At 50.7% G+C, this 20267-nt stretch overlaps 1 protein-coding gene and 4 long non-coding RNA genes across 16 annotated transcripts in view; 3 read left to right on the plus strand and 2 right to left on the minus strand.

The window, feature by feature from the left end:
* Window positions 1–283: 283 nt before the first annotated feature.
* On the plus strand, window positions 284–1247 carry LOC148662356 (uncharacterized). Its single transcript, XR_015936771.1, has 2 exons — window positions 284–924; window positions 964–1247. It is a non-coding gene; the product is annotated as an uncharacterized LOC148662356 (long non-coding RNA).
* Window positions 1248–2282: 1035 nt separating this feature from the next.
* LOC148662357 (uncharacterized) lies at window positions 2283–8721 on the plus strand. 2 transcript variants are annotated; one of them, XR_015936752.1, is made up of 4 exons: window positions 2283–3043; window positions 4488–4646; window positions 8101–8218; window positions 8307–8721. It is a non-coding gene; the product is annotated as an uncharacterized LOC148662357 (long non-coding RNA). The 2 variants fall into 2 exon arrangements; XR_015936751.1 differs by lacking the exon at window positions 2283–3043 and having other exon boundaries at window positions 3556–4646.
* On the minus strand, window positions 3035–4015 carry LOC148662358 (uncharacterized). Its single transcript, XR_015936776.1, has 3 exons — window positions 3915–4015; window positions 3302–3565; window positions 3035–3254 (listed from the first exon to the last, which is right to left on the minus strand). It is a non-coding gene; the product is annotated as an uncharacterized LOC148662358 (long non-coding RNA).
* Window positions 8722–9161: 440 nt separating the features above from the next.
* LOC148662359 (uncharacterized) lies at window positions 9162–12182 on the plus strand. The gene is made up of 2 exons (XR_015936782.1): window positions 9162–9370; window positions 11718–12182. It is a non-coding gene; the product is annotated as an uncharacterized LOC148662359 (long non-coding RNA).
* Window positions 11680–20267, minus strand: part of LOC148662360 (uncharacterized) — a 31067-nt gene continuing 22479 nt past the window's right edge. For 6 of the 11 annotated variants that reach the window (XM_088631896.1, XM_088631894.1, XM_088631895.1 and 3 more), the window contains 4 exons: window positions 19442–19533; window positions 18358–18988; window positions 12184–16864; window positions 11680–12095 (listed from right to left, as the gene is read on the minus strand). The gene's annotated coding sequence lies outside the window, so the exon portion shown is untranslated. Of the gene's footprint in view, window positions 12096–12183; window positions 16865–18357; window positions 19299–19441; window positions 19534–20267 lie in introns of all 11 variants that reach the window. The other 5 variants (XM_088631889.1, XM_088631891.1, XM_088631888.1 and 2 more) reach the window with 5 other exon arrangements.

The raw sequence follows: 20267 nt of genomic DNA on the forward strand, positions 1-20267 counted from the left end.
CCCCTGCTGGAGAGACTGTCTGTGTGTGTCTGTGTGTGCCCCCTGCTGGAGAGACTGTCTGTGTGTGTCTGTGTGTGCCCCCTGCTGGAGAGACTGTCTGTGTGTGTCTGTGTGTGCCCCCTGCTGGAGAGACTGTCTGTGTGTGTCTGTGTGTGCCCCCTGCTGGAGAGACTGTCTGTGTGTGTCTGTGCGTGCCCCCTGCTGGAGAGACTGTCTGTGTGTGTCTGTGCGTGCCCCCTGCTGGAGAGACTGTCTGTGTGTGTCTGTGCGTGCCCCCTGCTGGAGAGACTGTCTGTGTGTGTCTGTGTGTGCCCCCTGCTGGAGAGACTGTCTGTGTGTGCCCCCTGCTGGAGAGACTGTCTGTGTGTGTCTGTGTGTGCCCCCTGCTGGAGAGACTGTCTGTGTGTGCCCCCTGCTGGAGAGACTGTCTGTGTGTGTCTGTGTGTGCCCCCTGCTGGAGAGACTGTCTGTGTGTGCCCCCTGCTGGAGAGACTGTCTGTGTGTGTCTGTGCGTGCCCCCTGCTGGAGAGACTGTCTGTGTCTGTGTCTGTGTGTGCCCCCTGCTGGAGAGACTGTGTGTGTGTCTGTGTGTGTGTCTGTGTGCGCTGGTGCCCCCTGCTGGAGAGACTGTGTGTCTGTGTGTGTGTGTGTGTCTGTGTGCGCTGGTGCCCCCTGCTGGAGAGACTGTGTGTCTGTGTGTGTGTCTGTGTGCGCTGGTGCCCCCTGCTGGAGAGACTGTGTGTGTGTCTGTGTGTGTGTCTGTGTGCGCTGGTGCCCCCTGCTGGAGAGACTGTGTGTCTGTGTGTGTGTGTGTGTCTGTGTGCGCTGGTGCCCCCTGCTGGAGAGACTGTGTGTCTGTGTGTGTGTCTGTGTGCGCTGGTGCCCCCTGCTGGAGAGACTGTGTGTCTGTGTGTGTGTGTCTGTGTGCGCTGGTGCCCCCTGCTGGAGAGACTGTGTCTGCAGGGCTCTGTGCTGCCCTGGAGAGAGAGACAGACAGGCAGAGAGAGTGAGACGGGTCGAGAGACCCCTGGGCTGGGGGGGGGGTGGTGACCGCTGTCCAGCAGGGGGGGCGCCCTGCCCTGCCCCTCCGCCCGGTCCGGTCCGGTCCGTCCCGTGGAGCAGTGAAACGCACCAGCTGTGGACTCCCCAGGACTGTGACCCCGCTGTGACCCCGCTGTGACCCCGCTGTGACCCCGCTGTGTGTGTGTAGCTGCAGTCCGCCCTGAATAAAGACCCTGCTGGCTCTCGCTCCTGGTCCCGTTGTGTGTCCAGGATTCTGTGTCCGCTCTCGGGGGGGGGGGGTACCCCAAGATGGGCGGCAGGTGAGTGGAGGGGCAAGGCTGAGGTGGGGGGGTGGCTACTGCCCCTGCACCCCACGTGCGTCCAGGGGGGTGAGCCCGGACCGACGTCATCCCGACACCAGGACCCCGCAGTGATGAGCGACCCGGCCTGTCTGCACCAGCGCACTCTCTCGGGTATTGGGGTACCCGCTGACTGAGAGGAGGAGGGAGTGGGGGCACTGGTCTGGTGAGAGGAGGGAGTGGGGGCACTGGTCTGGTGAGAGGAGGAGGAGGAGGAGGGGAGTGGGGGCACTGGTCTGGTGAGAGGAGGAGGAGGAGGGGAGTGGGGGCACTGGTCTGGTGAGAGGAGGAGGAGGAGGGGAGTGGGGGCACTGGTCTGGTGAGGGGAGGAGGAGGGAGTGGGGGCACTGGTCTGGTGAGAGGAGGAGGAGGGGAGTGGGGGCACTGGTCTGGTGAGAGGAGGAGGGGAGTGGGGGCACTGGTCTGGTGAGAGGAGGAGGAGGAGGGGAGTGGGGGCACTGGTCTGGTGAGAGGAGGAGGGGAGTGGGGGCACTGGTCTGGTGAGAGGAGGAGGAGGGGAGTGGGGGCACTGGTCTGGTGAGAGGAGGAGGAGGGGAGTGGGGGCACTGGTCTGGTGAGAGGAGGAGGGGAGTGGGGGCACTGGTCTGGTGAGAGGAGGAGGAGGGGAGTGGGGGCACTGGTCTGGTGAGAGGAGGAGGAGGGGAGTGGGGGCACTGGTCTGGTGAGAGGAGGAGGAGGGGAGTGGGGGCACTGGTCTGGTGAGAGGAGGAGGGGAGTGGGGGCACTGGTCTGGTGAGAGGAGGAGGAGGGGAGTGGGGGCACTGGTCTGGTGAGAGGAGGAGGAGGGGAGTGGGGGCACTGGTCTGGTGAGAGGAGGAGGAGGGGAGTGGGGGCACTGGTCTGGTGAGAGGAGGAGGAGGGGCGTGGGGGCACTGGTCTGGTGAGAGGAGGAGGAGGGGAGTGGGGGCACTGGTCTGGTGAGGGGAGTGGGGGCACTGGTCTGGTGAGAGGAGGAGGAGGGGAGTGGGGGCACTGGTCTGGTGAGAGTGGGGTACAGGTCAGGTGAGAGCAGGAGGAGTGGGGGTCAGTCTGTAATAGAAGCAGCCCTGTTGTTGTTGTGATTTTGAACACACACACCAGTGACAGAAGCAGGACTAGTGAACACGACACCCCCATCAGGAGTGGAAGAGAGAGCTCAGGCTCTGCTCCGTGCCGGGGGGCGATGTGCTCGTTCCTCTCGGCTGGGGGTCTCTCTCGAGGGCACGACGCCCCATCAGTCTGGGGAGCAGAGGGAGTGCTGTGCTCGGACTCGGAGGAGCAGGACCGAGCCGGACTGCTGCCCTCAGACTCGTGATCTGTACAGCCGACAGCAGAGCCTCCTGCTCTCTGAGCTCATGCAGCACCAGCCACAGGGGTCACACTGACAGGTAGGGGTACAGGCTGGGTTCCCCTGCCATCTTTTCCCAGATTTTCACGACTATCCAGAGGCCGACAGTGGGAAGACAGGTGTGGACGGGGAGTTGGGAGGGAGGTGAGGAGCTCTCTGCTGTCTGTATTTCTTCCTCTGTGGCGTCTCTCTGCTCGTCTCTTTCTCTCAGTCCAGCTGCATGTGGTCTGTGGAACAGCAGCTTCGCAGTGCTGAGCTAGGATTAGGACCGGTGGGTCGCAGAGTTCAGGGTTCGATTCCAGAGGGGGACACAGCTCTTGTATCCCAGAGACAGGTACTTCAGTTACTGTTCTGATATCATGTTTTATTATAGAGGTGTATTGTAGACAGTGTAGTGTTGACAATAGTGTGCTGATGTCTCATGAAGGCTGTACCTCAACACTCGCATTTAGTGACACTGTGTGCTAAATGCTCACCTGTACTGTGCTTTAGTACTTGAACCTGTGTACAGTTGTAATACTCAGACCAGTGAGCTGAACTCATGCCTGTACTGAGCTTTAATACTCAACACACCTGTGTGCTGAACTTAAACCTTTATTCTACTTCAGTACTCAACCCTGTGTGCTCAGCTCTCACCTGTACTGTAGTTTAATACTCAGACACACCTGTGTACTGATTCTTCAACTGTACTGCGCTTTAATAATCAGGGACAGATCAGTGTGCTGAATTATCACCTGTATTGAGCTGCAATGATGACACTGACACACCTGTGTGAAGAACTCTAATATGGACAGTTGTAACACTCAGACCTGTGTACTGAACTCTGTACGCTGTACTATAATACTCCAAGACACATCTGTGTGCTGTACTCTCAACTGTACTGAGATGTAATACTCAATGACAAGCCAGTATTCTGAACCCTTGTAGTGTACTGTAATACTCACAGCTGGACTGAACTCACCTGTAGTGAACTTGAATTCTCACACCTGTGTACTGAACTCTCTCCTACACTGAGCTTTAATACTCCTTGACACACCTGTGTGCTGAACTGTATTGTTTTAGTGTTTGAACCTTAGTGCTGAACTGTTGCCTGTGGTGTTGTAGTACTCAAACTTGTGTACTGAACTCTCGGCTGTATTGAGCTTTAATACTTTTTGACACACCTGTGTGACGATCTCTAATATGTACAGTTGTATTACTCAGACCTGTGTACTAAATTCTCAACTGTACTGTCCTGTAATAATGACAGTTCTGTGTGCTGAATTCTCCACTTTAATTAACGACTGATCGGTGTGCTGTGCTGAACTTAACTACTCAATGACAAACCAGTACTATGTGCCGTTCCTTGTCCTGTGATTTAACACTCAAATCTGTGTACTAAACTCTCCTGTGCTGAATTTTAATACAGTGTCACACCAGTGTGCTGAGCTCTCACCTGTAATCCAGCCCAATTCTAAATCCTGTGATAAACCTGTGTGTAAAACTGTGCTGAACTCTCTCAACTTGCTTAGACTGGTTATTAAATCTCGCTAACAAAATAAACTTACAGTATTGTACAAATTTCATATTAAATGCACCTTTGTGAACGTGCTGTATGTTGGCCACATCCTTCCTGCTCCCTAGCTGCTGTACACACACATGAAATGGGCTCTCCTACCACCCTTAATCCTTTCTGGTCTTTTTGAACTGGCGTCTGTATTTCAATCGAAGCCTCACTGTCGCGTGTTTGACTGTTCAGAACAGTTTGACTTTCTGCTGGTCCGCTCCTCTGTTGTGAGAGAGCACTGTCTCCTTCTCCAAGGGATCAGCCAGGAAGGAGACGGGTCATAAACACGGGCACTGATGTGGGTCTCCTCCACAAGTCCCATCCAGCAAGCACAGGTTGTGCAGCACATTTCACCCCAGAACTGTTCAACATCTGTGTGCTGAGCTGACAAGTAAGTAGTGTTTGTGGGTAAAACAGTCTTGAAATCGAGCTGTTGAATTCAGTTCACCTGCACTTGATCAGATCACAAACACAGCCTGTGACACAGCATGTCCTCCAGAAATATAAGCCCTGCAGGAATGTCTCTTTTATGTGTGATCTTCCATCAAATTTACTGCTTTTTTCCACAATATTTAAGGAATCTAAAAAATGTCGCTGTATTGGTTTCATGAAAATATTTTACATGAGTATAGTAGCAACATCTCTTGGTCATGAGCATGTTTACAGTGTAAGAGGGCTGCTTTCACGACTCTGATGTTTTGTTGCCTTGTTCTGAACTGCAGACCGTGATGGTGATATGGTGTTGCTCAGACAGTACATTGAAACTTCATCTCTGTTGTGTTGTGAGGTGGAGGTTGTACAGGTGGTAGTTTCATTGTCGTTTGAAACACACTCATCATCGATTCAGTATAACCTGGAAATGTAAAAAGTGTTAACATTCTCGTGTAATACTCACTGTCACGTGTGCTGAACTCTCACCTGTACTGTTGTAACTCAGACCTGTGTAATGACCCTCACATGTAGTACTGGAACCTGTATCCTGAACTCACTTGTACTGAGCTTTAATTCTGAAACATGTACTGAACTCTGCTCCTGTACTGTAATACTTTAGTTAATCTTTCCCCTGTATTGTGCTGTAATATTCAAGTCTGTGTTCTGAGCTCTAACATGTACTATTGTAATAATCAGAACTGTGTGCTAAGCTCATAGCTGTACATTGTACTGTACTACTTAGCTCTGTTTCCTGAACTCACATGTACTGTTGTGATACTGAAATGTGTGTAATGACTCAACCTGTGTGGTGAACTTTGGCTTGTACTGCTGTTGCTGTCTTGTGTGCTGTACTGAGCTTCAGTTGTTTAAACTTATGTACTGAACTGTTCCTGTACTGTTGTAATTCTCAGACCTGTATACTGATCTGTGGTCCTGTACTGTTGTAACATTGAGGGCTGTGTACTGAACTCACTTGTACTGAGTTTAAATGTTGAAACGTGGACTGAACTCTGCTTCTGTACAGCTGTAACAGTCAGATATGTAATGTCCCTAACATGTATTGTTGAAGTTGTCAGATTGTGTACTGAAGTCTCTGTACTGTTATAACTCTCGCCTGCACTATGTACTGAACTCCGCTCCTACAGTGAGCTTGAATTCTGAAACATGGATTGAACTCTGCTCCTGCACTGTTGTAATACTCAGCCCTGTGTACTAAGGTTTCCCCTGTATTTTGCTGTAATATTCATGTACTATTGTAATAACCAGAACTGTATGCTAAGCTCTTAGCTGTCCCTTGTTCTGTACTGAACTCACTTGTACTGAGTTTATATTTTAAAACTTCTACTGAACTCTGCTCCTGTACACCAGTGGTACTCGGACATGTCCCTAACCTGTATTGTTGGAGTTGTCAGATTGTTTACTGAACTTCACTGTATTTTATAGTAATTTGCCGTTTACCTGTACTAAGCTTACATTCTGAAACATGTACTGTTGTTGTACTCAGCCCTGTGTGTTAATCTTTCCCCTGTATTCTGCTGTAATATTCAAGCCTGTGCTCTGAGCTCTTCCCTGTATTAATGTAATCAGCACTGTGTACTCCACTCTCTGCTTAACTTTTGAAAGGGGTGTACTTGACTACATTAAGGTGAAATTCTTTAAATGTACACTGAAATTCTTTTTCTCAAGTGTTTGTAGTGAACCCTACACCTCTACTTCTGTTCCACTGCCCTTAGTGTTGTACTGAACTCTCTTGTGTATCTCACACTACACTGTAGAAGTACTCTGCCTTAAATACTGCTTTTTTATTACTGGTATAGTACTTAGACCTGTTCCCTGACTCTGCTTGTAGTGTTGTATAGATAGTCTTGGTGCTGAACTCTGTACCTGTACTGCTGTTAATGGGAACAGTGTTGTTTTCTCATGTACATTGTTGTAATACTCAACCCTCCTCCCTCAACTCTCACAGGTGTATCTCACTATACCGCTGTAGTACTCAGCTTCATGGCCTAAGTTCATACCTGTAAAGTAGTACTCAGCCCTAGGCCCTGACTGTGCTTGTATTGTAAGTCTGGTCACTGTGTGCTGAACTCTGTACCTGTACTGTTGTGATAGTCTGACTGGTGTTGTCCTCTCCTGTACATTGTTGTAATACTGAACACTCCACCCTTAACTGTCACACATACTGTCCAGTGTGCAGCCCTGTGTCCTCATCTCCCCCACCTGCTGCAGTAACACTCCAGCCTTTTCCTGCTCTCTCAGACCTTGACTTGTAGTTTTCAGACCTGTGTTGAACTGTACATCTGTCCTCTGCATTAATATTTACACACTGAGCTTTTACCTGTGTTGTGGCAGCACAGTGACTGAGTGGTATATCAGATTTATCATCATTTCCCGAGTACGGCTGGGGTCTGGTGTAAGGACTCTGAACTCAATGTGGGTAAGTTCACCCCTGGGGCTCTCTGTACTCCAGCACAAAGCTGTGCCTGTTATTTGCACAACTCGCAGGGGTCCTGGTGTCTTCTTGATCATGAAAAGCAACCTGACTGGAGAACAGCCGTGTCAGGAGCAGAGCTGGTGGAGCTGTGAATAAAGTCACTATGGGGAGGTGGTGAATATTAACTCAGGGGCTGGTCACACCACATCTCATGATTCTCACAGGCAGGGGGACTGTTCTCTCCTGTCACTGTACCCAAACCCCCACGCTGCAGCCTCAGATAGAAAGGAAAGAGGCACCCTTATTAAAGTCACAGCTTCTGTTTGAAATCACTGCACCAAGAGGTGTCTGGCTCAGAGATGGAGGGAGGGGAGAGGCACTTACAGCCTTTAGCCAGCAGAGGGCAGTGTGTCTCTAAGCATCTGCTTCTTCCCCCACCTTGATTCTCTAGCAGAGTGATCCCCTCCAGGCTACACTACATTTCCCAGCAGGCCATGAGGGAATGGTGGCCAACAGGCTGCCTCCCCCGGGTTACTGATGCAGCTGTTAATTCTAGGCTGTAGCCAGTGTGTATAATGAGGGGGGTGGAGTAGAGCTCATGCAGAGGGCTGGGAGAACTGCATCACCCACAAGGACCTGCTCCATTCAGTCACCTGACCCCTGGGACAGAGATGATTGGTCAGAAGACATTTGAAAAGCAGGCAGTGACAGAGGGTGTTAGTGCTGTTGGAGGAGCAGAGATAGAAAAGAGCTCTCGCCTCCAACACAGAAACTGATCTGGGACAGTTTGTAGACCTACTGCTCAGTGGTCCTGTTGTTCAGGTCGCTGCAGGGGAGGGGGGCTGGTGACCCTCTGATGGGATTCACTCTGGGAGAATGAGGGAACAAGTAACAGCTGATCCTCATGACTGCTCTCACCTCCTGGCCAGGGGAGTCTCTCACCCAGAAGCTAAACCCAGTAGTTTTTCATCTTTTTCAGCTCAGAGGGGACGAGGGACCTGTCCTGACCCACTGTGCAGTTCACAGTCCCCATCCTCCTCCTACTGCAGCTGAGGCACAGCTGGACAGCTCTCAGGACAGACACTCACAGCCACAAGGTAAGGAAACAGGGCTCTTTATTCACAGTTTGAGATGAAGCGTTCCAGAAACCACAAGACAAACCTCTAGTTCTTCTCCCAACTGTAGCTAGACGTGCAGTCGGCTTCCCCAGGCCTCTGTGAAGACAAGTCAGACTCCCAGCTCCCAGGCTCAGCAGTCAGACCTCCTCCCCCGACACAGCTCAGCTCTGCAGCTCTTCCCTCCTGCTCTGCTCAGCACAACTGCTCTCTGTCCCCAGCAGCACCAGACTGAAGGCCTCCCCTCCTGCCTTTTAACTGTCTCCCCACCAATCGTCTTCCACCAATTAGGCAGGTGATTATAGGCTGCAGGTTGTTCTCCTGGGCCTCGTTGGGGATGATCCCATATAAAAATCAGACTGGTAAACGAGGGCTGGAGCTTGTTTTGGGTCTCAGAATTAATCTTGCTGGATGTCCTACAGGCTCCTCTGTGTTGGGGCTCAGTTGTTCCTAAAAAATCAATAAAAAAAGTGTAATTATGTGAATATTTGTGCAAATTAAATGAAAACCAAGCATCTTGTTTTCTACAGGTTTTGATCCCACAGCCTTTGTGTTAGAAGCCCAGAGCTCTTCCACTGAGCCACAGTGTCGCTATGAGTCTGGGGCTCCTGTGTGCTCTTGGCCTTCCCAGCTCAGGGTTCGAGACTGAGGGATAAAAGACAGACCGAATGAGCTCTCCTTCAGGACAGGAGCCAGTGGAGGAGTGGAGATGGTGCTGAGCTCCTGAGCACAAGGTTGTGGGTTCAAGTTCTGGCTGAGAGCTGAGATGAATTTGCAGTGTGATCCTCCCCAGCAGTGAGAAGTAAAAGCCCACAGCCCTTGTGTCTTTATTTATCAATTCTTGTCCACAAGAATTAAATTAACAAAAGCTCCTGGTCCTTCCAGGATTTGAACCCACAACCTCCCGGCAGAAGTCTAGAGCTCTTCCCCTGAGCCACAGTGTGTCTTTGTAGGTGTGGGGCTCCTGTGGGCTCTTGGTCTTCTTCCCAGTTCAGGGCTGAAACGGAGGGATAAGAGACAGACCGAATCCCTCTCCGCTCCGGGCAGCAGATGGAGGAGTGGAGACGGTGCTGGGCTCATGACCGCAAGGTTGTGGGTTCAAATCCTGGCCGGTCCCTGGTAAGTATCACCCAGGTGAGTATCCAAGGTAAGTATGTGGGCTGGGTAGACAGGAGGGGTAGACAGGGCTAGGCAGGAGGGTGGGACAGTCAGGTTGAGAGGGTGGGGTAGGTAGGACAGGCAGGGCCAGGTAGTGCAGGGAGGAGGGTGGGGTAGACAGGCCCAGCTAGCAGGTGGGGGCAGGTCAGCTGAGAGAGGACAGGCAGGGCTGGGAGGTGCAGGCAGGGGGTTAGGTAGAGGGGGTAGATAGGGGTAGACAGGTACAGGCAGCAGGAGGTGGGTGGGGTAGGCAGGACCAGGTAGGGTAGAATAGCAGGGGGGTGGGGTAGGTTAGGGGAGACAGGGGGTTAGGTAGAGCTGGGAGGGGCAGGCAGGGTCAGGTGAGGCAGGAGGTGGCCTGGGCTGAGGAGGAGAGAGTAAGAGAAGGAGCAGAGAGGAGCCCAGGCCACAGGGGGGTCAGATAGGGGGGGTTAGGGTAGGTAGGAGAGAGAGGAGGGTCAGGTGAGGTAGGAGGTGGCCTGGGCTGAGGAGGAGAGAGTAAGAGAAGGAGCAGAGAGGAGCCCAGGCCACAGGGGGGGTCAGATAGGAGAGGGTAGGGTAGGTAGGAGTTGGGTAGGATAGGGCAGGGTCAGGTAGACAGGAGGTGGCCTGGGCTGAGGAGGAGAGAGTAAGAGGAGGAGCCCAGGCCATGGGGGGGGGGTCAGATAGAGGGGGTTAGGTAGGGTAGAGAAGGCAGGCAGGAAGAGGAGGTGGGTGGGGTAGGCAGGAGCAGGTAGAATAGGGGGTGGTGGGCTGATGGTTTTTTCACCCTAACCCCCCTTAGTAACTAGTGTCATTAGTATTTAATATTACAGGTACTAGATACTAATTTATATATAAATATTTATATATATATATAAAATGACACTAGATACTAATGGGGGAGGGGGAGAGGAATGAAAAAACATCAGCCCACCCTCCCCCCTCCTCATCCTCCACCACCACCTACCCCACCCCCTCCTGCCTACCCCACCCACCTCCTCCTTGCCTGCCTGCCTGCCTCTCCTAGCCCTGCCTACCTCCTCTACCCCTCCTATCTGACCACCCCCCCCCCCCCATGGCCTGGGCTCCTCCTCTTACTCTCTCCTCCTCAGCCCAGGCCACCTCACCTGACCCTCCTCTCTATCCTACCTACCCTAACCCCCCCTATCTGACCCTCTCTCCTACCCCTCCTATCTCACCCCCCCCTGTGGCCTGGGCCCCTCTCTGCTCCTTCTCTTACTCTCTCCTCCTCAGCCCAGGCCACCTCCTGCCTCACCTGATCCTGCCTGCCCCTCCCAGCTCTACCTAACCCCCTGTCTCCCCTAACCTACCCCACCCCCCTGCTATTCTACCCTACCTGGTCCTGCCTACCCCACCCACCTCCTGCTGCCTGTACCTGTCTACCTCTCCTAGCCCTGCCTACCCCTATCTACCCCCTCTACCTAACCCCCTGCCTGCACCTCCCAGCCCTGCCTGTCCTCTCTCAGCTGACCTGCCCCCACCTGCTAGCTGGGCCTGTCTACCCCACCCTCCTCCCTGCACTACCTGGCCCTGCCTGTCCTACCTACCCCACCCTCTCAACCTGACTGTCCCACCCTCCTGCCTAGCCCTGTCTACCCCTCCTGTCTACCCAGCCCACATACTTACCTTGGATACTCACCTGGGTGATACTTACCAGGGACCGGCCAGGATTTGAACCCACAGCCTTGCGGTCATGAGCCCAGCACCGTCTCCACTCCTCCATCTGCTGCCCGGAGTGGAGAGGGATTCGGTCTGTCTCTTATCCCTCCGTTTCAGCCCTGAACTGGGAAGAAGACCAAGAGCCCACAGGAGCCCCACACCTACAAAGACATGCTGTGGCTCAGGGGAAGAGCTCTGGACTTCTGCCTGGAGGTTGTGGGTTCAAAGCCTGGAAGGACCTGGAGCTTTTGTTAATTTAATTCTTGTGGACAGTAACACACTGATAAATAAAGACACAAGGGCTGTGGGCTTTTACTTCTCACTGCTGGGGAGGATCACACTGCAAATTCATCTCAGCTCTCAGCCAGGACTTGAACCCACAACCTTGTGCTCAGGAGCTCAGCACCATCTCCACTCCTCCACTGGCTCCTGTCCTGAAGGAGAGCTCATTCGGTCTGTCTTTTATCCCTCAGGCTCGAACCCTGAGCTGGGAAGGCCAAGAGCACACAGGAGCCCCAGATATATAAAGATGCTGTGGCTCAGTGGAAGAGCTCTGGGCTTCTAACACAAAGGCTGTGGGATCGAAAACAAGATGCTTGGCTTTAATTTATTTTGCACAAATATTCACATAATTACACTTTTATTTTTATTGATTTTTTAGGAACAACTGAGCCCCAACACAGAGGAGCCTGTAGGACATCCAGCAAGATTAATTCTGAGACACAAAACAAGCTCCAGCCCTCGTTTAACAGTCTGATTTTTATATGGGATCATCCCCAACGAGGCCCAGGAGAACAACCTGCAGCCTATAATCACCTGCCTAATTGGTGGAAGACGATTGGTGGGGAGACAGTTAAAAGGCAGGAGGGGAGGCCTTCAGTCTGGTGCTGCTGGGGACAGAGAGCAGTTGTGCTGAGCAGAGCAGGAGGGAAGAGCTGCAGAGCTGAGCTGTCGGGGGAGGAGGTCTGACTGCTGAGCCAGGGAGCTGGGAGTCTGACTTGTCTTCACAGAGGCCTGGGGAAGCCGACTGCACGTCTAGCTACAGTTGGGAGAAGAACTAGAGGTTTGTCTTGTGGTTTCTGGAACGCTTCATCTTGATCTGTGAATAAAGAGCCCTGTTTCCTTACCTTGTGGCTGTGAGTGTCTGTCCTGAGAGCTGACCAGCTGGGCTGGGGTTGGAGGTGGGTGGGGGGTCAGATGAGCTGGATGCTGGGGCAGGGACAGGGACAGGGGCAGGGACAATCGTCCTGTACTCTCTGAGTTGAAACAGGTGGAAGAACTGCTGGTCAGCCAGACACCCCACTACCCCAGCGGATAGGGGCCTTCCTCGCCAGCTCGCCACCAACCAGGAGCACCCCCTCTTCCTCGTCCCTGTGGACCTGGAGTTACACAAGCAGCTCCTCCTGCCCTTCCCCTGAGGGAGAGGAGAGCAGGGGCTGGGGGCTGTGGAGGAGTCTGTCAGCTCCTGACCAATCACAAGTCCCCCACCTGGTCACCTGACTGGAGCGAGCAGGTCCTCCTGGGTAATGTAGTTCTGACCAGAGCTGCACAGAGAGCTGGAGATTCACAAGGAAGCAAACTCTATAAAAACTTCCTGCAGCTGGGCCTGAAACATTAACACAGACTCCAAAGAATGGAACAGGAGACAGCAGGACAGCTCGCCTTTTATTGAGAACAGCCCAGCGTGTTCATCCCTCTCCCTTCATCACAGACAGCCCCACACAAAGAGTGAACTAGTACCTCTCCCCTCCACTCTCCCACCCCCTCGTTCTATACACTGGCTGCAGGCTTGAACGGACGGCACCTGTGCCTTATCAACCCAGGGGAGGCATCCTATTGGCCACCATTATTCCCCCCCCAAGGCCTGCTGGGAAATGTAGTTCAAGGGGACCTGCAGCAGCACTGTCCTAGTTAGAGTGAAAGAGAGGGTGGAGACCACATCTCTTCATCTATTATAGACACTCTCAGTGTGCGACGCCACGTGTGCGACACTATAGCCTCACACACCTGAAGAGGGCTCCACAGCTGAAACCGGTTTCTTTCTTCCCTGGGAATAAACCTCATACTTGTTCCTGTCGTAGACACGGCTGTTGCCCCCATATTTCATCACACCAATCTGTACAGCCTGGTCTGGAACCGGCTCAGAGGTGGTGCAATACGCGCACACAGCGCACAGACTACGCTTGTGCTAGAGAACAGGCAGCCACACCCAGAAACACACACTGCCCTCTGCTGGAGGGAGACCGTTACTGCGGCTCGGCTCACTCCACTTCCTCAGCAACACGAAGCAGCAAATCGAAAGGGAAACAGCCCCTCCGACTCCACGAGCGCGGCGAGGAAGAGGGACCGGAGCCCAGCCCACAAGACCTCGGGCCCCAGGGCGCCGGTCCGGCACTGGGGTGGGAACCACGCTCTCTGCTCTTCAACAGGGAGCAGCTGCTGCTGAATCTGTCTCACCGGTGAGCACAGCCGGGCCCTGGGTCAGTACTCTCTACTCCCCCACCCACAGGACCGGTTCCACCCATCCCAGACCCGCGGGCGCTGCGTTCGTGCCCAGCACCCAGCTCCACACAGGCCTGCAGCTCGGCCACAACTGCTGCTGGACGGGGAGAGCCGGCTGTTACCCAGGGAGACCAAGAAGAGAGAGAGACGCAGACACAGCAAATCCAGAAAGACAGGCAGCCATGTGTGTTGAGGACAGAAGTGTTAGTATTTAAACTCTGAAGCACAGGAGAAGCAAGACCCCAGCACCCACCTTCAGCCATTCCAGCAGAACACAGGCGAGAGCGGAGCAGACAGGTCCGGACCCTGACGCAGCTGCAGGGTGGGGTTCAGACACAGGGGGGCAGTGGACCAGTTTGTCAGGACCACCCCTCCTGGATCTACAGGACAGAACGTGGGGCAGTCCAGCGTGTGGTCAGAGACCTAGTACAGTACCACAGCGAGCTCTACGGAGTGATCAGTAAAGAACAGGACAGTCGCAACAGTCGGAGGGATACTGGAACAGTACAGGTGTCAGGGTAGCAGCACACTGACTCTTCCAGCAGAGTACAACCTGCTGTTTACCTTAGGAATAAGGCAGGGTGTAGGCATTACAGGAGAGGTCAGAAGAGAAAGAACTTATGCAGTTACAGGTTTGAGTACAGATCAAACTAGTACAAACGTACAGGGGGAAGCTCACTGTTACCACAATAAAGAGAATATTACAACACTACAGGAGTTCAACAGGAGACTTCTAGTGTTACAATAGAACGAAAGGTTAGGACACAGGTCACCCTACTACATCAGCACAGGTACAGAGTTCAGGACAGGTCACCCTACTCCAACAGCACAGGCCACTATTACAACAGAGTAGGTACAGTGCTCAGGCCACAAGGAAGAGGGGTACAATGGCACAGGTACAGAGTTCAGGACACAGGTCACCCTACTACATCAGCACAGGTACAGCGTTCAGGACACAAGACAGGGGTATTTACAGTACAGTATTACAATAGTACAGGTACAGAGTTCAGGACACAAGGCAGAGGGGTACAATGGCACAGGTACAGGGTTCAGGACACAGGTTACAGTATTACAACAGTACAGGTACAGAGTTCAGGACACAAGACAGGGGTATTTAGAGTACAGTATTACAACAGTACAGGTACAGAGTTCAGGACACAAGGCAGAGGGGTACAATGGTACAGGTACAAAGATCTGGACACAGGTTACAGTATTACAACAGTACAGGTACAGAATTCAGTACACCATACAACAACAGTACAGGTACAGAGTTCAGAACACAAGGCAGAGGGGTACAATTTTACAGAGTTCAGGACACACGTCACAGTATTACAACAGTACAGGTACAGAGTTCAGTACAGAAGGCAAAGGGGTACAATGGTACAGGGATAAAGATCCAGACACAGATTACAGTATTACAACAGTACAGATACAAAGTTCAGTATACAATGGCACAGGTACAGCGCTCAAGACACAGGGCACAGTATTACAACAGTACAGGTACAAAGTTCAGGACACAAGGCAGAGGGGTACAATGGTACAGGGTTCAAATTACAGTATTACAACAGTACAGGTACAGAGTTCAGTATGTAAGGTAGAAGGGTACAATGGTACAGTGTTCAGGACACAGGGCACAGTATTACAACAGTACAGGTACAGAGTTCAGTACAGAAGGCAAAGGGGTACAATGGTACAGGTATAAAGATCCAGACACAGATTACAGTATTACAACAGTACAGGTACAGAGTTCAGTATTCAATGGCACAGGTACAGAGCTCAAGGCACACGTCACAGTATTACAACAGTACAGGTACAAAGTTCACTACACAAGGCAGAGGAGTACAATGGTACAGTGTTCAGATTACAGTATTACAACAGTACAGGTACAGAGTTCAGTCCACAAGGCAGAGGGGTACAATGGTACAGAGTTCAGGACAGGTCACAGTATTACAACAGTACAGGTACAGAGTTCAGTCCACAAGGCAGAGGGGTACAATGGTACAGAGTTCAGGACACAGGGCACAGTATTACAACAGTACAGGTACAGAGTTCAGTCCACAAGGAAGAGGGGTACAACAGTACAGGTACAGGGTTCAGGGCACAGGTCACAGTATTACAACAGTACAGGTACAGAGTTCAGTACACAAGGCAGAAGGGTACAATGGTACAGGTACAGGGTTCAGGACACAGGTCACAGTATTACAACAGTACAGGTATAGAGTTCACTATGTAAGGTAGAGGGATACAATGGTACAGGTACAGAATTCACTACAGCAGGCAGAGTTCACTGCATAGTTCTGATCATAATAGAAGAGGTAAGTTCAGTCTCCCTGTTTGAGTATTAGAACAGAACAGGCAGAGTCCAGCACACCGCTCTGGGAAATACAGTACAATAGCACAGGCACATACTTCTGAAATTACAAAAGTGCACATGAGACTTCAGTATTACAATAAAGATGAGAGCTCAGTGAACAGGTCTGAGTGTTATAACTGTGCAGGTGAAGAGCTCAGTACACGTTTGAGAATTAAAGCTCAGTACAGGTGAGTTCAGTACACAGGGCAGAGTATTAAAGCTCAGTACAGGTGAGTCTTCATCATAGAGATGTTACTGTGAGCATTAAAGGTGAACTGCAACAACTTTCCAAAGTTATACTGAATCAGGAAGGATGAGTACGTTTAAAACCACAATGAAACTAGCGAATATGCAGCCTCCACATCACAACAGCGATGAAGTTTCAATGTGCAACACCATACTGCCAGCATTTCAGAACGAGGCAACAAAACAGACAAGAAGCAGCCCTCTTGCACTGCAAACATGCTCTAGACCAGGAGATTTGTGCTACTAGATTCACGAAACAGACATATACAGTACAGCAGCATGTTTTTAAGATGCTTTTTCCCCCAAGTACAGCAGAAAAGCATTCTGCCAACCAAATAAAATACACTCCTTTGTTTTCAAGTCTTGCAAGAGTGCTCCATTTCCACTGGTGGTTATTCTATGGGAGATCACACATAAAATACATTCCTGCAGGTCTTATATTTCTGGAGGACATGCTGTGTCACAGGCTGTGTTTGTGATCTGAATGAGTGCAGGTGAACTGAATTCAACAGCTCGATTTCAAGACTGTTCTACCCACAAACTACTTACTTGTCAGCTCAGCACACAGATGTTGAACAGTTCTGGGTGAAATGTGCTGCACAACCTGTGCTTATTGGATGGGACTTGTGGAGGAGACCCACATCAGTGCCCGTGTTTATGACCCGTCTCCTTCCTGGCTGATCCCTTGGAGAAGGAGACAGTGCTCTCTCACAACAGAGGAGCGGACCAGCAGAAAGTCAAACTGTTCTGAACAGTCAAACACAAGACAGTGAGGCTTCAATTGAAATACAGACGCCAGATCAAAAAGACCAGAAAGGATTAAGGTTGGTAGGAGAGCCCATTTCATGTGTGTACAGCAGCTAGGGAGCAGGAAGGATGTGGCCAACATACAGCACACGTTTACAAAGGTGCACTTAATTCAAAATTTGTACGATTTTCCGATACTGTCAGTTTATTTTGTTTGCGAGATTTAATAACTGGTCTAAGCAAGTTGAGAGAGTTCAGCACAGGTGTTACACACAGGTTTATCACATGATTTAGAAGTGGCCTGGATTACAGACGAGGGATCAGAACACAGGTAGGACTAGTACAGTACAGGCAAGAGCTCAGCACACTGGTGTGACACTGTATTAAAATTCAGCACAGGAGAGTTTAGTACACAGATTTGAGTGTTAAATCACAGGACAGGGAACGGCGCATAGTACTGGTTTGTCATTGAGTAGTAAAGTTCAGCACAGCACACCGATCTCTTGTTAAAGTGGAGAATTCAGCACACAGAACTGTGATTATTACAGGACAGTACAGTTGAGAATTTAGTACACAGATGCGTCATGGAGTATTATAGCACAGCATTCAGAGCTCAGTACACAGGTCTGAGTAATACAACTGTACATATTAGAGTTCGTCACACAGGTGTGTCAAAACGTATTAAAGCTCAATACAGCCGAGAGTTCAGTACACAAGTTTGAGTACTACAACACCACAGGCAACAGTTCAGCACTCAGGTTCAAACACTAAAACAATACAGTTCAGCACACAGGTGTGTCAGAGTATTAAAGCTCAGTGTAGGAGAGAGTTCAGCACACAGGTTTGAGAATTCAAGTTCACTACAGGCGAGTTCAGTCCAGCTGTGAGTATTATAGTACACTACAAGAGTTCAGAATACTGGCTTGTCATTGAGTATTAAAACTCAGTACAGTTGAGACTACAGCACACAGGTGTGTCTTGGAGTATTATAGTACAACATACAGAGTTCAGTACACAGGTCTGAGTGTTACAACTGTCCATATTAGAGTTCTTCACACAGGTGTGTCAGTGTCACCATTGCAGCTCAATACAGTTAGTACAGTTGAAGAATCAGTACACAGGTGTGTCTGAGTATTAAACTACAGTACAGGTGAGAGCTGAGCACACAGGGTTGAGTACTGAAGCAGAATAAAAGGTTTTAGTTCAGCACACAGGTGTGTTGAGTATTAAAGCTCAGTACAGGCATGAGTTCAGTTCACTGGTCTGAGTATTACAACTGTACACAGGTTCAAGTACTAAAGCACAGTACAGGTGAGCATTTAGCACACAGTGTCACTAAATGCGAGTGTTGAGGTACAGCCTTCATGAGACATCAGCACACTATTGTCAACACTACACTGTCTACAATACACCTCTATAATAAAACATGATATCAGAACAGTAACTGAAGTACCTGTCTCTGGGGTACAAGAGCTGTGTCCCCCTCTGGAATCGAACCCTGAACTCTGCAACCCACCGGTCCTAATCCCAGCTCAGCACTGCGAAGCTGCTGTTTCACAGACCACATGCAGCTGGACTGAGAGAAAGAGACGAGCAGAGAGACGCCACAGAGGAAGAAAGACAGACAGCAGAGAGCTCCTCACCTCCCTCCCAACTCCTCGTCCACACCTGTCTTCCCACCGTCAACATCTGGACAGCCAGGAAAATCAGGGAAAAGAATGAATGAGAGTTCAAGTTCGATCCCAACTCCACACCTCTCTTCCCACTGTCAGCCTCTGGACAATCAGGAAAACTAGGGAAACGAGAGACTGGAGAGAGCATCTAACCTCCATCACAACTCCCCATCCATACCTGCCTTCCCACTGCAAATCCTGGAAAATTAGGTTACGGAATGCAGGAAAGACCATCAAATCCACATATCAATACCTGTCATCCTAGAGGCTGTCAGCCTGTGGACATCCTGAAAAACAACACAGGAGACAGTCCAATCAGCATACTTACCTGTCTTCCCACTGTCAGCCTCTGGAAAACGAACGCAGGAGACACCATCTAACCCATCTTCCCACTGCCAACTCCTGGACATCCTGGAAAATAGTACAGGACAGATCATCCAAAATGCATCCCAACTAATCCACACCGTCACTCATTGGACATCCTGGAAAAGTAGGGAAAAAGATTACATGAGAGACCATCTAACCTGCATCCATACCTGTCTTCCCACTGTCAGCCTCTGGACATCCTGGACAATTAGGGAAAATAATACAGGAGAGATCATCCAACTCACATCCCAACTAATCCACACCCGTCTTCCCACTGTCAGCCTCTGGAAAACTGGGGAAAAGAATGCAGGAGACACCATCTAACCCATCTTCCCACTGTCAGCCTCTGGACATCCTGGACAATTAGGGATAATACAGGAGAGATCATACAACTCACATCCCAACTAACCCATACCTGTCCTCCCACTGTCAGCCTCTGGACATCCTGGAAAATAATACAGGAGAGATCATCCAACATGCATCCCAACTAATCCACACCTGTCTTCCCACTGTCAGCCTCAGGAAAACTGGGGAAAAGAATGCAGGAGACACCATCTAACCCATCTTCGCACTGTCAGCCTCTGGACATCCTGGAAAATAATACAAGAGATCATCCAACATGGTCCCAACTAATCCACACCTGTCTTCCCACTGTCAGTCACTGGACATCCCGGAAAAGTAGGGAAAAAGATTACATGAGAGACCATCTAACCTGCATCCATACCGGTCTTCCCACTGTCAGATTCTGGAAATCCTGGAAAATAATACAACTCACATCCCAACTAATCCATACCCATCTTCCCACTGTCAGTCACTGGAAAACTGGGGAAAAGAATGCAGGAGACGCCATCTAACCCATCTTCCCACTGTCAGCCTCTGGACATCCTGGAAAATAATACAGGAGAGATCATCCAACATGGATCCCAACTAATCCACACCTGTCTTCCCACTGTCAGCCTCTGGACATCCTGGAAAATAATACAGGAGAGATCATCCAACATGGATCCCAACTAATCCACACCTGTCTTCCCACTGTCAGCCTCTGGACATCCTGGAAAATACAGGAGAGATCATCCAAAATGCATCCCAACTAATCCACACCTGCCTTCCCACTGTCAGCCACTGGACATCCCAGAAAAGTAGGGAAAAAGATTACATGAGACCATCTAACCTGCATCCATACTGGTCTTCACACTGTCAGATTCTGGAAATCCTGGAAAATAATACAACTCGCATCCCAACTAATCCATACCCATCTTCCCACTGTCAGGCACTGGAAAACTGGGGAAAAGGATGCAGGAGACACCATCTAACCCATCTTCCC

This window comes from Lepisosteus platostomus, chromosome 5, assembly GCF_059453375.1.
Source record: "Lepisosteus platostomus isolate fLepPlt1 chromosome 5, fLepPlt1.hap1, whole genome shotgun sequence".
NCBI classification, from domain to species: domain Eukaryota; kingdom Metazoa; phylum Chordata; class Actinopteri; order Semionotiformes; family Lepisosteidae; genus Lepisosteus; species Lepisosteus platostomus.